Raw genomic sequence first — 8,952 nt, 5'->3', positions numbered from 1 at the left:
GGGCCCCGCCCCCCGCCCCAGACCGGATGCTAATCAAGGCTTCGGCTCCTCCTTCTCCACCTTCTACTTGGCGACCACGCCCCCTCGGGTTGTGTGATTGGCTGATCCGTACAGTTGGCGTGAGTAGGCTTTGTAGAAAGCAAACCGCATCCCGGAGGTGGAAACCGAGGTGGTTTCTGCCTGCTGGCTTTGCGGTCGATGTCGATTGCTTATACTTCTCCAGCTTTGACGAATCCCAGCGTCTCTGTGGAGAGTGGTTGAAACTCGCAGCCTTTAATTAAAGTTTCCCCAAACCTGCTTAGTGTCCTCCTAAGGAGCAATCCGGGGCAGTGATGATGGGCCGGAGAGCGTGCGGCTAACTGCCCAGGCTGAGGTCTTGTGCCAAAGGCCATTGCAGTGAGCCTCATAGGCGTCCCACCCGGCCCGACAGGAGACAGCTCTGATGCACCCCGCTTTCTGCGTCGAGCCAGGCAGGAGATGGGGTTGGTCTGGAACTGCTGGTCCTTTCCTTCCACCGTCTAAGTCAGGTGCCAGGTGCTTTGGGAGAGTGACAGGAGACAAAACTGCATTAATGGTAGATCCTGTATTCAAGGAGCTTTCAGACAGGTAGAGAGAAGAGAGTGCCAAAAGAAATAATAACTCTTGGAAAGAAATGATTGCTCCAAAAGAAAAATTGGAAAAAGCTTTCTTGATGGGAAGATCAGCTCAGGGTGTTAGAAATGGCAGCCAGCAGGGGAAAGGGCTGTGTTTTCAGAGCTGTGATACAGAAGCAAGCTGCCCTCTCCCCCTTACTCAGACCAGCCATTCGTTTCACCTCAGCGGGCGCTCATTTCTGGAGGATCCTGTAGTATGAGAAAAAGCCCTGCCCCTAAATAAGGTTTACAATCTACTAAGAAGAAAATACATGCTAGGGCTTCCCTGGTGGTGCAGTGGTTAAGAATCTGTCTGCCAATGCAAGGGGCACGGGTTCGAGCCCTGGCCCGGGAGGATCCCACGTGCTGCGGAGCAACTAAGCCCATGTGCCACAACTAATGAACCTGTGCTCAACAGCCCGCAAGCCACAACTACTGAGCCCATGTGCCACAACTACTGAAGCCTGCGCGCCTAGAGTCCGTGCTCCACAACAAGAGAAGCCACCGCAATGAGAAGCCCGCGCACTGCAACAAAGAGTAGCCCCCGCTCACCGCAGCTAGAGAAAGCCCACACACAGCAAGGACGACCCAACACAGCCAAAAATAAAAACAAATAAATAAATTTATTTAAAAAAAATACGTGTGAAACAAGTCAAACAATTCAGGCTAGAACACAGTTGAGTACTAAACTGTGGTATGCCAACCAAGACTTTCAGATGCATTCAGAAAAGATAATCTAATGGAGAAAGTAGTATTTAGGAAAGCCTCATGGGGAAGATGGGGTTTTGTGGAGTTTGCTGGGGAATGGAGAATAGCATCCTAAGAGGAGAAACAGATTGATGAAAGTTAGGAATGGGTGTGGGTTATGAGAAAGAGAAAAGCAGCTCCTGGCATCTGGGTGCTGGCCTGGTATTATTAGCTAGGCCTTAGTGTTCTGTAGAAATAATTTTGCAAATCATCAGCACAGACAAGGCCATTCTGTGACCACGATAGATCAACACAAAAACATAATCACTGATGTTTGAACACAGGCAAAAGTATGAACATTATCCTAACCACAGAAATGAGCAAACATCCCCCTGTTATTTTGGCTAATATAAATGACTGCAGATTCTTTGTTAATCACAGCCTGAGCTTTGCTTCATTCTTACTGATAGCCAATCACAGAATCACCCCTGTTTCCTGACAGCCTCCAATACAGAGCAAAACCCCACTTCTCTGATCCGTTATACAAACCAACCAACACAAGCCAATCCTATTTTGTTTTTTGGGTTGTTTTGTTTTGTTTTGTTTTTCTGGCCGCAATGCACAGCATGTGGGATCCTAGTTCCCCGACCAGGGAATTCGGGCCCTTGGCAGTGAGACCACGGAGTCCCAACCACTGGAATGCCAGGGAATTCCCTCCTATTTCTTTCTAATACTTTCTTCCAGAGATGTCCCACCCTTCCCCATGGTATGCATCCTCTGTTGCAATGAGCAATAGACCCAGAGTTCAACTACAGGAGTGTCCCTGATAGTATTTGGCTTGGGGGCATTTATAGGTAGATTAGGAGGCAGCTTGAAGAGGAGAAAATTGATCACATTAAGGATTTGGGCAAAGTAAGAGGACAGATAAAGGGGGAGGTTGAATGGCAAGCAGAAGAATTCATTCTACTGACGTTTATCAAAAACCTACCACTGTTGCTGGCATTATTCCAGTCAAAAAGAATGCTGACCTTGCTGTACAGCAGAAATTAACACAACATTGTAAATCAGCCATACTTCAATAAAATTTAAAAAAAAAAAAAGAATGCTGATATGAAAAATGTTCTTTCCCCCCATGGAGTGTGCCCTTTTCTTTTTTTTTTTTTTTTTGCGGTATGCGGGCCTCCCACTGTTGTGGCCTCTCCCATTGCGGAGCACAGGCTCCGGACACGCAGGCTCAGCGGCCATGGCTCACGTGGTGTGTGCCTTTTAACAGACAAATAAACCTAAAGCTACAGTATTGTGTGACAAGCTGGGTGAGAGAGGAAGCGTTGGATTCACGTGGGGTGGGGGGGTTACAGAAAAAGGATGCTTGAACTCAGCTTGGAGTGGGGTAAAGAAGGGGCAGTGTTGGGACTTCCCTGGCGGTTCAGTGGTTAAGACTCCTCACTCCCAATGTAGGGGACGCGGGTTCGATCCCTGGTCAAGGAACTAAGATTCCTCACGCCATACGGGCGCGGCCAAAAAATTTAAAAAAAACAGTCAAGGAAATGTTCCCAGAGAAGGTGACACTTAAGCTGAATCTTGAGAGAAGACTGAGGGAGGGGAGAGTGGGAGAACATTCCAGGCAGAAGGAGTAGAAAATGGAAAGGCAGGAGGGTTATAGCCATTCATGAGCAAAGGAAATGTCCTGCTTAATGCCAGATTTTCCCACGATCCCTTTTTAGGATTGAGGAGTCTTCCATGGTGGATTAAAAAACAAACAAACAAACCACGTGTGAGCAGTGAAAACCTGCCTTGCACATACCAGTAAAGCGCTTTGCCTCAGGTTGTGTGTTGGGCCATTCTTACCCTGAGTTTTGCTGTTTCACTGCAAAGCAGCTGCTGAGGGACTTGATGTCATCCATTCCCATCTGATGAACCGTCGGGTGCAGGGTGGATAAAAGTATTTAATACATTTTTTTTGACGCAGCTAATCTGATAATGAGGTGAATGGTACAGTATTGCTCTGGTTTCATGCCACGGAGAGGCTGTGCCATGAAACCACGTTTATAGATGTTTTGGTTCTAACTGTGACACTACTTTTGACATAAGGCATCACAAGGCAATTCATTCAAAAGCTGCTGGTGATAACAAATCAAGGTCTCGTGTTTGCACTGGAAGCTGGGCAGACCATGAGCCTGACCCTAAATAATGCCAGTTTCTTTGATCTGCAAAACAATATGTGGCTTAGGTGTTTTCTAGAATAAATACTATGGCACGGTGGAAAGAGCATTGTACTTAGACTGTGTATGTGATCTTGGAGTCATCATTTCACTTCTCTATGCCTTAGTTTCCTCATCATAAAATAAAGGGGAGAGAAGATGTGGTCTCTCAGATCCTTTCCAGTTTTAAAATCTGTGATTCTATGACTTGCTGTTAAAGCAGCAGAAACCAGTGACTGCTTTCAACTCTGGCCTCCCTGTGAGAAGTTTCCATCTAGTAGGAACTATTTTCCTGTTGCAGGCTGATACATGACTCTGATTCTGATCAAGCCGTCGACGGATCCAAACACTCCGCTGAGTCTGCAAAACCACCCATAATCCACACGGATGGTGTGTGCAGGCTTCCCACACACAGTTACTGCATGAAGTGGTTTGCAAATGACAGCCTCAAGGATTCTGCAGCATTTGCAGGGAACTGAAGTTTAAATTCCTCCTAAAGGTTTGGAAACAGACTGAATACAGCATCCAGGGTCCTTGTTGCTTGGCATCTCCAATACATATTTAACTGCCCCAGTATGAATAGATTTGTAATAAAGCGAAATGAAAGCATGCTTCCCGCCCTCTGGGAACAGCATCAGTTTTCAAAAATATGATTTTGGGTAGCTTTGGAAGTGTCAAACAGCTGTGTAAATACCCCAAAACCCCACCTTCTGTCTCTGCTGTGCGGGATGAGGCACCATCCACACACTAAATCAATATCCTGTCATGAAATACCACTGGTGCAGGATGCCAGGAAACTTCTCTAGGAAGCCAGAGTTACAGGGCAGTTGCCAGAGTGCTGAAATAATATACGAAAGTGCTTTGCAAACTGTAAAGTGTTCTACAAATAGAAGTTGTTATATAATCTCCCAGCAGCATGTTATTTACTGATGAGGTTTGATAAAGGTGGTGAAGAAGCTGTTCTCAAGAGTTCTCACCAGTCGCTAAGCCATCATGGAAAGAGTGGGGACCAGAGAATCAGAAACCAGGGGTTTGAGTTCTGCCAATGCCTTCTACTCACTCTTTTCATGCCAAAGGTCTCGAGGACTGCAAAAATCCCAAGTGGCAGAAATAAAAATGATTCTCTCTGTGGTACAGCCGAGCCAGTTCTCTGTGAGCACATGAGTCACAGGCTGGTGGGACCGGGAGAACTACATTTACATCACTTTACATTCCGCTCTTCCCACTCGCCTCCCCACTGCCCTGCTTTGGCTCCTGTCCACAGGAGCCAATGTCCTGTTATTAGGTCATTGTAACTTCAGCAGCATGTGACAAGAAGCTCGCCCTAGGAACCTCGGCTAACATTCTCCTTGTGGAGGAAGGTGGTGAGCTGCCCAGGTAGCTGTGGTTCTTATAGGTGAAACTGATAGCCTCGGGAAGAGGGTGTTTCTAGGTACAGATTCACACACAATCTCCCCAACACTCCACACTCTGATTGGGCATCATTGCTGGCACATTTACTGTAATTCCCTTTTGTGCTCAAATATCCCGTGTCTAAAGGCCCCAGAATCTGAGCATTTTGTCATAATTACAGGCAGTCTGGAAGAGCAAGCCACATTTGTGTTGGCAGCATTTAGGCTGCTGATCCATTCCACAAAGAGGCACATTTGTGAAATCGGATGAAGGAAGACTGAAAGGCAGCCTGTTTTTTAAGCTCAGGAAGCATTTTACTAGATTTCCAAGGCCAGCAGCTCTGGCCTCCTCTAGCCTCTTGTGGTGGGTTGAATGATGGCCCCTGAAAAGATATATCCATATCCTAACCTCCAGAACCTGTGAATGATACCTTATTTAGAAAAACAGTCTTTGCAGATGTAGTTAAGGATTTCAAAATAAGGAGATCATCTTGGATTATCCAATTAGACTGTAAATCCAGTGGCAAGTGTCCTTAGAAGAGTGAGGCAGAGGGAGAAAAGACACAGAGACAGACACACAGAGAAGATGATGTGAAGAAAGAAGCAGAGACTGGAGTAATATGGCTATCAACCAAGGGATGCCAAAGAAGCTACCAGATTGCCAGCAGCCAACAGCAGCCAGCAGAAAGGCAAGGAAAGATTCTCCCCCAGAGCCTGGGGAGGGAGTGTGGCCCTACCAACACTTTGGTTTTGGACCTTTGACCTCCAGAACCGTAAGAGAAGAAATTTCTGTTGTTTTAAGTCACCAGTTTGTTCTATTTGTTGTGGCAGCTCTAGGATGCTCATATACTCAGTATCTGCCATGGGTGGTCAGTATCAGCAAGAAGGAAAAATCGCTGGTGAGCCCTCACATTCCCACTTCCTAGCTGTGTCCTAAAGCAGATCTGTACCTCTCTAAGTCTCTTTCCTCATTTGTAAACTGGGAAGAATAAGTCCAACTGGACAGGGTTGTTACGAGGCTGAGGTGACCAAGTGCTGAGCAGCATACCTGCGATTCCACAGACACTCCACAAACTTCCCCCCGACCCCCTTTGTCCAGCCTCACCTCAGGCACAGAGCTCCCATTCTGAGGTTGAGCTGCACAGCTTCTATACCTTCTCCCAGGTCTCGGGCTCATCAGTGAGATTCAGGATAGTGCCTGGCCCTGCCTTTTTGACACATTCTCAGATCAACATCTCAAACCTAAACTGTCCAAAGTGAAGTCTGTGGACTTCCCTGGTGGTCCAGTGGTTAGGACTCTGTCCTTTCACTGCTGAGGGCCCAGGTTCAATCCCTGGTCGGGGAACTAAGATCCCACAAGCCCTGTGGTACGGCAAAAAAAAAAAAAAAAAAAAAAAAAAAAGACAAAGTGAAGTCTGATCCTCCCCTCTTCTCCTGCCTCTTTACCATTTTCCCCATCCCAGTAAATGACCTGTCTATGTAGATACTCAAGCTGAAAACCAGGGAGTCATTTTTACTTTGTTTTAATCTATTTTTATTTTTCAACTTCTCATTTTGAAATAGTTTCAGACTTACAAAGAGTTGCAAAAACGTTACAAAGAACTTTTGTTTTAATGTTTATTTATTTATTTTGGCTGCACCGGATCTTAGTGGCCGCACGCAGGATCTTTAGTTGCAATATGTGGACTTCTTAGCTGTGGCATGCATGCAGGATCTAGTTCCCCGACAAGGGACTGAACCCCGAGCCCCCTGCATTGGGAGCGCAGAGTCTTACCCACTGGACCACCAGGGAAGTCCGAACAAAGAATTTAAATATACTCTTCCCTAATTCCCCAAATGTTACATCATACAGAACCACAATACAATGATCAAGGTGAGGAAATGAACAGGAACGACACTACTACCTAATCAACAAACTTTATTCAAATTTTGTCAGGTGCCCCACTAATGTCCTACTCTGAGTCCTCCAAACTCATGGGAGGGAGTCTTTTTTTAAATATTTATTTTATTTATCTATTTATTTATTTAGGCTGCACCAGGTCTTAGTGGTGGCACACGGGATCTTTGTCACGGCACGCAGGATCTTTAGTTGCGGCATGCAGGAACTTTTAGTTGTGGCATGCAGGCTTCTTAGTTGTGGCATGCATGTGGGATCTAGTTCCCCGACCAGGGATCGAATCCCGGCCTCCGGCATTGGGAGCCTGGAGTCTTATCCACTGGACAACCAGGGAAGTCCCTGGAGGGTGTCATTTTGAAATGTCTCTCCCCCCTACCATGCACACTTGAGCAAATTGTACCGATTCTCTCCCCTGGATACTTCAGGCCACGCACTGAGCACCTCCACGGCTACCACCTAGAACAGGTCCCTATCATCTTGCACCTGATGACTACAGCAATCTCCTAATTGGTCTTCTTCAAATCCAGGAGCCGGCATAGTTTTTGTGTAAAGGGCTTGATAGTAGATATTTTAGGCTTTGCAGGCATGCAATCACCATTGCAACTACTCAGCTCTGCCACTGCAGTGCCAAAGCAGCCGTAGACAATTTGTAAGCAAGTGAGCGTGGCTGTGTGCCAATAAAACTTTACTGAAAATTTTAATTTCAATAAATAATTGAAATTATTGACACTGAAATTTGAATTCCTTAAAACCTTCACATAACACATAGAATATTCTTCTTCTTTTGATTCTTTTTAACCATATAATGATGTAAAAACCATTCTTAGGGCTTCCCTGGTGGCACAGTGGTTAAGAATCCGCCTGCCAATGCAGGGGACACGGGTTTGAGCACTGGTCTGGGAAGATTCCACATGTCGTGGAGCAACTAAGCCTGTGTGCCACAACTGCTGAGCCTGCGAACCACAACTAACGAAGCCCGCACATCTAGATCGCATGCTCCACAGCAAGAGAAGCCACAGCAATGAGAAGCCCGTGCACTGCAACAAAGAGTAACCCACGCTCGCCGCAACTAGAGAAAGCCCGCACGCAGCAAAGAAGACCCAATGTGGCCAAAAATAAATAAAGTAAAAAAAAAAAAAAAAAAGGATGACTTGTATCCTTCTTTAAAAAATAAATAAATAAATAAATAAAAACCATTCTTAGCTTGTGGGCCATCCAGGCTACAGTTTGCTGATCCCCTGCTCTAATCCATTCCTCACACAACATCCAGAAAGACATTTAGATCTCTCTTCTGCTTAAATTCTGCACTCAGAATAAAACAAAGCCTGCAGTGTCTGGGTGCTGCCTGCCCCTCTTTACCTCACCCTGGCCCTCTCACCCTCTCACTCACCACGCCCTACCCACTCTACCCTTCTTTCCCAGGTCAAGTTCCCATTTCAGAGACTTTGCACACATCAGTCCTTCTGCCTGGAATCCTGTTTTCTAGGTTCCCTCTTTACTTAGCTAACTTCCATTTGTCTTTTGGGCCCTTATGGGGTAGAGAAGCTTAAACTTCCTGAGAGACATCTTCTCTGACCCTCTGCCAATTGAAATTATTTTCCCCTTGTTATTATTCTCTCATAGCACTTATCTTTTTTATTGCACTTTAAAACACATATCACAATTTGTAATTATGTACTCAGGCCTCTGACTTTAATGGGAAACCCCACGGAGTCAAGGACCATGTCTGCTTTGTTTGCACTGGACCAAGCACCCAGCATCGTGTCTTGCATAGTAGGTGTTCCCTGAAAGTCAGCTAAATTAATGGATCCCCCACTAGAACTCCTCTTTCACCAAAAAGGAGGTCCCCAGTGGACTTCGGGGAAGGGCCCCAATGAACTAGGGTAGGCCTCCTGAGCAGAACCCTTGCCTGTGGAGCTGAAACGTGGACTGTGCAACTGTACCTTCCAAAGAATCTGCCCGGGGCAAATTCCTGACCCTGGAGAAACTTTCTCTACGGTCCCTGCTCTGAAACCTGCTACACATTTCCACTCTAATGCTATCCGTCTGCTGTTCTTCCTGTGTTCCAACCCAGAGGCAGCCTCCCCCACTAAGGTTAACCCTTCTCAATAACTCGGACAAGTTTTTCCACCTGGGGTTGCCTG

Source organism: Phocoena sinus, chromosome 8 (assembly GCF_008692025.1).
Source record: "Phocoena sinus isolate mPhoSin1 chromosome 8, mPhoSin1.pri, whole genome shotgun sequence".
NCBI lineage: Eukaryota > Metazoa > Chordata > Mammalia > Artiodactyla > Phocoenidae > Phocoena > Phocoena sinus.
This window is presented reverse-complemented; position numbering follows the sequence as displayed.